We start from the raw sequence: 8,552 nt of genomic DNA, 5'->3' as shown, positions 1-8,552 counted from the left end.
TGGGCGCTGGTTCTAGTCCCGGCAGCTCCACTTCCCATCCAGCTCCCTGCTGGTGGCCTGGGAAAGCAGTCGAGGACGGCCCAAGGCTTTGGGACCCTGGACCCACGTGGGAGACCCAGAAGAGCTTCCTGGTTCTCGGCTTCGGATCGGCGCAGCACCGGCCGTTGCGGCTCACATGGGGAGTGGATCGTTGGATGGAAGATCTTCCTCTCTGTCTCTCCTCCTCTCTGTATATCTGACTTTCCAGTAATAATAAATCTTTAAAAAAAAAAAAAAAGATGTTCTCTTGACAGAGAAGAGGAATAGCACCCACCAAAATCAAAGGCAAATGTGAAGAACATCCCAGTAAAATGACAACAGAAGACTAAACCAATGAACAACCCATTCCTAAAATGACATGACCAAAGTACCATCCATACATATTAAACTCTGAATGTAAATGGCTTAAGCTCAATCAAACGCCATAGATCAGTAGACTGGATTAAAAACAAAACCCATCTGTTTATTGCCTGGAGGAGTCACACTTCACCAACAAAGATCAGCAGAAACTATATCGCATGGGTTTTGTTGTTTTCTGTTGGTTTCATCTCCTCAAAACACTTTCTTCTGATTAAATCATTCAGTGACTCATAGATCATTCAGTGGCATCATTTTCTTCAAGAAAGTTCTTGAGTTTCATTTCTTCAGCTACATGTTATTCATTTAATAGCATGTTATTTAACTTCTTGGTGTTGTTAATTTCTTTTTTTTTTCCTGATGTTGATTTTTTCGGGGGGGGGGGCTCTTCATTTAAGGGGATGTATAGTAGCTGTGTAATGGAGACTGTCATATCTAGTAACATGTCATTTAACTTCAGGGCATTGTAAATTTCTATTTTTCTTTCTATTGTTGATTTTGTATCATGACTTTTCATTTAAGGGGATGTACAGTAGCTGTGAAATGGAGACTAATATCCAGATGTGAGGATGCAGTGTAGTATGCATTTCTGCTTCCAGACAAAGATGGACTTACAATGAAACTGTTTATTGTATGTTGACAATAGGATTCTGGACTCTCTGCCATTGTCCATGCCCGCAATGATGGACATATGACTGAGTAGGAAGAACTATATGTTAGTAATGATATAGAGGAACTAGGTGGGGGGGAGGGAATTGGGGAAGGAATAAGGGAATATGGAACTGTATCATAAAATGATAATAATTAAATGTAAAAATAAATAAATAAATAAATACTACTTAAGAAAAGAAAAAACATGCTATATTATATTTTTTGCTTTCAATTTCCAAGTTTCACCATAGAAATCTCCTATATTGTGTTTGACTAATTTTTAATTATCCCTGGTTGTTATAAATGATGTCTTATACTTTATTACAGGTGTACTAGGCTAGCATGGTAGCAAAATTCTTACCCTCTTATTCAACCTATGTAAATGGTTTACCAATTGTAAACAAGAACTTTTGTTGTCTTGCAACACATATGCTCATATATTTTCCATTCTTACCTTTTACTTATTTGTCAAATTATGTATTAAATATTAATTATGACTCATGGGAATTCCTGTATGGCTGTCAGTATGATAGAGAATGCATCAAAATTTTTTTCCTATCATTGAAGCATGTTTGTCTTAGGTTTTTATTTCAGCCATCTTTAAATAATAAATTTATGTTATTTTTGATAATGTTTGCATAGTTAACATGGATATATGCACATGTGGACCACTGATTAGGATGAAGAGGGCTGAGGAATGGGGCAGAGTGGATGAGACAATAACTTCCAATTTTTTCCTTCCTGTACCTGGGGGAGAGAAGGAGAAAAGGGGAGAGGGCTGCTCCCAGCATCCTTGGTTTCCACATATGGCAGTACGTGCAGCAGGCTGCTCCAGTCCACCCTGCATCCCATTCAGATCTCGTACACATCAATGCTTGCTGCAGCCTAGTTCAGCCCAACCAACTCCACTATCCAGCCCACACTTATTCTGAAGGGTGCTACTGTTTATCCACCCAGGCCAGCCCCCAGCTTTAGTTCTCATGCTCATCGGTGGGAGCTACAGCCCATCAGAGGAGTGCCCACAGTTTCCCTGCTAGGCCCATTCCCAGCTCCAGATCTTGCGCTTTCCAGGTTGTACTTATTGCAGTCTAGCCTGACAGGGCCTGCCCGCAGTCCTGGTATTTGCCAGTGGATCCTGCAGCAGAGTCTGATGGGCCTGCACGTACTCTGGCTCATGCATGCACTAGTGTAGATGCAGTCACTTAGCCCAGCCTGGCTCACATGCAGGCCAATAGGTTTTGTAGCCCTGCCCAGCCTGGTCAGTCTCAACTCTCAACTCTCACACTCAGCCGTGGGAGCAGTTGCCCAAAGGGGAGCTCCCGCAGCCCCTCTACTGGGCTCACTCTCCCTTGCCCCCGACAGGGGTCTTTGGTGTGCTGGTGAATGCCACAGCCCAGTCTGGAATAACCTGTCTCACTTCAGCATTTACCAGTGGTGCTACAGCCTAGCCCAACCTGAATTTCCTTCAGTCCTGGCCCTAATGTGAACTGGCAGATTTTGTGGCCCAACCCAGCCCATCTTGGTCCCTGTCTTGGCACTCACATCTGCCAGTGGGGGGTTATGAACTGGCCCAGCCTGGTCCACCAGGGCAGTTTACCAAGTTCCCCCACCAGACCCACTTCCAGACCCAGGACTCACTTATGCCAGTAGGTGCTAGGCACTTATCTGGCACAGTCTGACCCTCCAGACTTGGCTTTTGCGTGTTCTGGTTGCAACCTGACCAACTCCACACCTGTGGGTGCTATAGCCTGGACCAGCCTGCTCTGTTCCCAACCCCAGTACACCTGAGTGTTGGTGAATTCCATGGTCATGCTGAACTTGGCCTGTCACCATTCCTAGCCCATGGGGAAACCACCTAGTATGGCAGTCGCACAGGGTGAGCCCACAATCCCCACAGAATCTGCTCCCAGATTCAGTTCTCTTGTGAGCTTGTGAGTGTCATGGCCCAGCCTAACATGGCCCACCTCCTGCCTTAACACTCACTGATGAGTACTGTGGTCAAGCCCTGCCAGGCAGGTTCCCCAGCCATGGTTTTTAGGTGTACCAGGAGATGGTGGTTGATACCAACAAGCCCAACTCAGGTCTCCCATGTGGGTGGGTGTAATGATTTGGCCCTAAAAGTTTCTCTGGTTTCCCTCCTCCAAGCCACTCAGTCTCAGCCCCTCATTTACCTGCAAGTGCATTATTCTGGTTAGTGGAAGTTTCCCAGACGTCACTCCTCAGCTGTCACATTGGACATCAGCAGTCCTCCCTCTCACACACCTCCAGACCCCATTCTCTGAGTAATCCACAGCCCCCTGTGTTTGTGAGTGCACAGATTCCCCAAGCTTAGTCCTCCGGGGGTGTACTGTGCCTGCCTGGGGCCCTGCCTACTTACCCAGGGTCCACACACCTGTCTGTGGGCATGCTGGCATCTGCCCCCAACATTTCTTTACACATACACACACATACACGCATAGTATATATACATATAGTATAGGCAACTACGCTGGCACACTGGTATAGCTAACACAAATTTGGCATTAATGAGGCCTAAAATGCCCACTAGCTATTGGCTGCTTTTCTCCCAGGAGTGTTAACACTTGCCTAGGTACAATGCAACCTAAGGAGTTGCCTATAGCTGTGATGAACATTGCATTTTATAGGCGGTGGCAGGGCTGGCTCTGGGCTGGGGCAGGCTGGGGCCACCCAAACTCCAAGTGCTCTGCAGGAGCCACGGGCAGCCTCACTGGCCCTGCTAACGGGTACTTCTGCCCATGCTCAGATGGCAGTGGCAGGGCTGGTGACACGCTCCAGGAACATGTGCTTCTGAATTTGCAGGAAGATTGGAGCATCGCTCAGATGAGGGAGAGCAATGACCTGTGGATTCATGCCCAGGAAAGGAGTTACTGCCAAGGGACATCCCTGGGAAAAAAAAAAAAAAACACGGTAAACGTAGGTGAGGAATGACTCCAGAAGGACTCCCAATGACAAGTCCACTGTACTTGAGGTAAGCAAGAGGACTGAGACTTGGTGGTTTGAAGGGGAGAGACCGGAAGATCTTTATGAGTCAGACCAGTGCTCCAGCCCACATGAGAGCCTGAGCTGGGCATGTTAGTGTAGAACACTGCTGACCACCACACACCAGCCCACATGAAAGCTAGGGCTGGGGGCCTGCCTGGCAGGGCTATATCCCACTACATGGTAGTGAGTGTTGGAACAGTGGACAGGTCACATTATGCTGGGCCATGACACCAACAGCACGCAAGAGAACCAGGTCCAAGGGTAGATTCTGTAGGGGATATGTGGGTCTAACCCTGTGGAAATCCAAGTCCCGCTGGTTAGCTTAAGATTTGGAGTGGTAGGGTTTGGAGCTAGGTGTGACAATGGACTCTGCCAGCACTCACAGATACTGGGGCTAGAAACAGACTGCACAGGTCCAGGCTGTAACACCCGTGTGTGCACCCCTACCAAGGTATGAGGCAGGCTGGATTGCATCATCCACCAGCTCATACAAAGGCTAGGACAGAGGGGGCAGGCCATGCCAGGTGGGGACCTGGCACATGCTGGCATGTGTGGTCTGGATCTGGGAGTGAACCAAGTGGGGGAACCTGGGCAATACACCCGTTGGTTCATTGGTTCTGCTGGTGAGCATATGGTCCTGGCCTGGGTGTTGGGCAGCCTGCGCAAGGCAGCTCTATCTGTCAGCAAGCGTGTGGGTTGCTTTTGGAAGGGGGTGGACCAGGCATGGCCTAGCAGACCTTTACCCACTGGCAAATACAGAAACCAGGTTGGAGTGCAGATCATTCTGGGCTAGGCTCTCACACTTGCCAGTTTACAAGAGCCAGGGATGGAAGTAGACTGAGCAGGTTCAGGTTGCAGCACCTACTAGCAAGAGTTTGGACTGGGGGCTGGCCGGATCAGGCTAAGCATCCAAAGGCAAAGGCCAAGACAGGTAGGGGGTTATGCCAAGCAGGGCCAGAGCAACCACTGGCACGTGTGAGACCTATGGCTGGGAACACACCTGCTTGGAGAGCTAAGGGGATGCCCAGGCTGGGTTGTGGTTCCCACTGATGAGCGTGAAGGCCAGGGTGGGGACTATGGTCTGGTCTGGATATGGCTGCAGCCTCCCTCAGCATGGGTGTGGACTGGGTCTGGGGTGCACCAGACTTGGCTATATTCAAGCACCCACTACAGCTTGTAGAACTAGGATGGGGATAGGATGTGTTGGGCTAGATCTCTGTCCCATATGTGAGCCATATGTGAGCTGTGCCTGGGTGTGGACCAGGCTTGGCTGGGTATAACACCCAACAGTAAGAACTGGAAAGGGTAAGGGCTAGTCAGGAAAGGCCACTGCTCCTACTAGGACAGAAGGTAGACTAAACAGGGTTGGCCCATGGACCCACCAGACCAGTGTGCATGAGATCTGGCATTGAGAGAGGTTCTGATGGAGGAGCTTGGGAACTCCTCTGTTGGGACACAGTCCCTGCAGGTGAGCACAGGAACCGCTATAGGGAGCAGTCCAGACCAGGTCAGGTAACAGTACATGGGCACACATTTGGCTCAGATCTGGGACAAGCCAGGCTAGGCCAGTTCATATCACCCAGTGGCAAATTCAAGAACCAGAATGGTGTGTGAATCAGGCCAGTTGGACCGCAACACCAGCCAGTTCACATGAGGGCTGGGACTGGGGGCTCCCTGGACTGGGCTGGGCTGGACTAGACTGTAGCCCCTATCAATGTGTGTGGGACCTGGGGGTGTTGCCAGGCCTGGACAGGCTACAGCACAGGCTGGCAAATGCTGAGGTGAGGCAGGCCATGCCAGAATGGGCTGCAGTGTTCAACCAGCATACGCAAGACCAGGGGTAGGAAATGAACACAATAGGGCAGCTACATGGGGTTCCCCTGCTAGACCACTACTCCCATTGGTGAGCGTGAGAGCTGGCATTGGGGGCAGACCAGATTGGGCAGGGCTACAACACCTGTTGGTCTCATGTGAGCTGGATCAGGGGAAAGTCAGGCTGAGGTGACTGTCCTACTTGTGTAAGCATAAGCACAGTGGGTGTGAATTGGTTGGATTTTGCTGCAGCATCAGTTGGCAGATGCCGGCACAGGGGGCCAATTCTATGAAGTTAAACTGCAGAACCACATGGAGAATGCAAAATTCAGGAGAGGGAGTGGGTCCAGTAGGGAAACAGTGAGTACCTCTGTTTTTGGGTTGCCACTCCCACTAGTGAGCATGAGAACCAGGACTGGGGCAGGCATGGCTAGACAGAGAGTGGCACCTGCCGACAGGTGTGTGGGCTGGATAGTGGGGCTAGCTGAGTTGATCTAGGCTTCAATGCCCATTGACATGCATGAGAGCTGAATGGGATGTGGAACAGACTGGACCAGTCTTCTGTATATATTGGCAAGCATGGGAACTAGGGCAGGGGGCAGGCCTGGTGGGGGTCATTGGGAGTCGCCCCAACTAAGCTGCAGCTCCCACTGGTTTACGTGGCCAAGTGTGTGGTGGGTGGGACTGGGCTGGGCTGCAACACCCATTAGTTTGCATAGAAGACAGGCCTGGAGACAGAACTGACCCAGCAATCGCAACCACCGGTGTGCGTGTAAGCTGATTGGGGCGACAGACTGTGCCGGACCCTGTATTGACAAGCACACACAAGAATTGGGTCTGAGATGGCCTCAGATGAGGGTTCTTAGGAGATCCCCCAACTGAACTACTGGACTCAGAACCTCAACCATGAAGAAAACTGCAGGGTACATGGTTTAAACGTGGAGTGCTTGTGTCAGAGCTGGGCCTCCTCAAGGCTTAGACAAAACAGTGGACAGCATGGCCCATTGCACATGGAGGATACGATGGTACACTAGAACTTGCAGAGGACACCTAGTACCAGAACAGAGGACAGAACAAATTGATCAACTACCCCAGCCATGTGTTGGCAATGAAAATCTAGGCAGAGACTCTAAGGTGGACTATGTTAGCCAGGGGATTCTGGAGAGATTTCATCATGCGTGGAGTGGCAAGACTGGCAGCAATTCAGAACTGTTGAACTACCAAAACCACGTGAGCAGAGCCCTCGGAGCATGCCCCCCATCGGGGACCTGGGATGGGTGGGAGGCTGGGTGGGGCTTCTCCTTTTATTGCTCCTTTCCCCCCAGATACAGGAAGGAAAAAAGAGAATGTGAAAACAATGGTCCTGTCCACTTTCCTGTAACCCTTGACCCTTTGCGCCCTAATCAACTATATAAACAGCATCAAAAAAAAAAAAAAAAAAAAGGGAAAAAACATCGCCTTTTATGGACAAAATATTTCCAGATCTATTTTTTTCCAATTTAATATTCTCTCCTTTTGTTTGGTGCGTCCAATACATTTACACTTACTGTAATTTGTCTTTTAATTTTTCTGCTATGCTATTCCATTCTTTCTATTTTTTAAAAGATTTTATTCATTTTTATTGGAAAAGCAGATATACAGAGAGAAGAGACAGAGAGGAAGATCTTCCTTCCAATGGTTCACTCCCCAAACAGCCGCAATGGCTGGAGCTGAGCCAATCCAAAGCCAGGAGCCAGGAGCTTCTTCCAGGTCTCCCACGCGGGTGCAGGGTCCCAAGGCCTTGGGCCGTCCTCGACTGCTTTCCCAGGCCACAGGCAGGGCACTGGATGGGAAGCAGGGTCACCGGAATTAGAACCCATATGGGATCCCAGCACATTCAAGACAAGGACTTTAGCAGCTATGCTATCACGCTGGGCCCTCCATTCTTTCCATTTATTGCACATTTTATTTTTGCTCCTCTTTTTGTGCTTTTTACTGAGTAGATCAAACTTATTCCTGCCAATCTGAAGCTTTCATGAAAAAAAATTGATAATTAGTTATAATTTAATGAATTTGTATTTCTGTACAACAGATATGTGTGTCTATTGCCATCCAATTGTCTTTCTATTTAAAAAAGATCTATTTATTTTTATCAGAAAGGCATACTTACAGAGAGAAGGAGAGACAGACAGAAAGATCTTTCATCTGCTGGTTCACTCCCCAGGTGGCCACAGTGGCTGGAGCTGATCTGATCTGAAGCCAGGAACCAGGAGCTTCTACCAGGTCTCCCACGTGGGTGCAGGGTCCTAAGGATAGACCGTCCTCAACTGCTTTCCCAGGCCACAGGCAGGGAGCTGGGTGGGAAGTGGAACAGCCAGGAGATGAACCAGCACCCATATGGAATCCTTGTGAATACAAAAGGGGACCATTTAGCCACTAGGTTACCGCATGGGGCCCTTTACTGAATTTTCTGATGTAGTAAACAGCTTGTGGAAGGTACAACAACCATTTTGAAATGTGTGTATGGTATTTTCCATGACTTTTTGAAGACTATATTGTTTTTCTTGCTGAAATATTTTTTCCCAAAAGCAGTTTTGTATTTGAAATTTTCTAAGGGACTATGTTTAAAGTGTACTTTCTTAAAAGCTCATTTTAAAGATTTACTTTAAAATTTTTATTTGAAAAGCAAAGTTACAGATAGACAAAAATGA

This window comes from Ochotona princeps, chromosome 2 (assembly GCF_030435755.1).
Source record: "Ochotona princeps isolate mOchPri1 chromosome 2, mOchPri1.hap1, whole genome shotgun sequence".
NCBI lineage: Eukaryota > Metazoa > Chordata > Mammalia > Lagomorpha > Ochotonidae > Ochotona > Ochotona princeps.
This window is presented reverse-complemented; position numbering follows the sequence as displayed.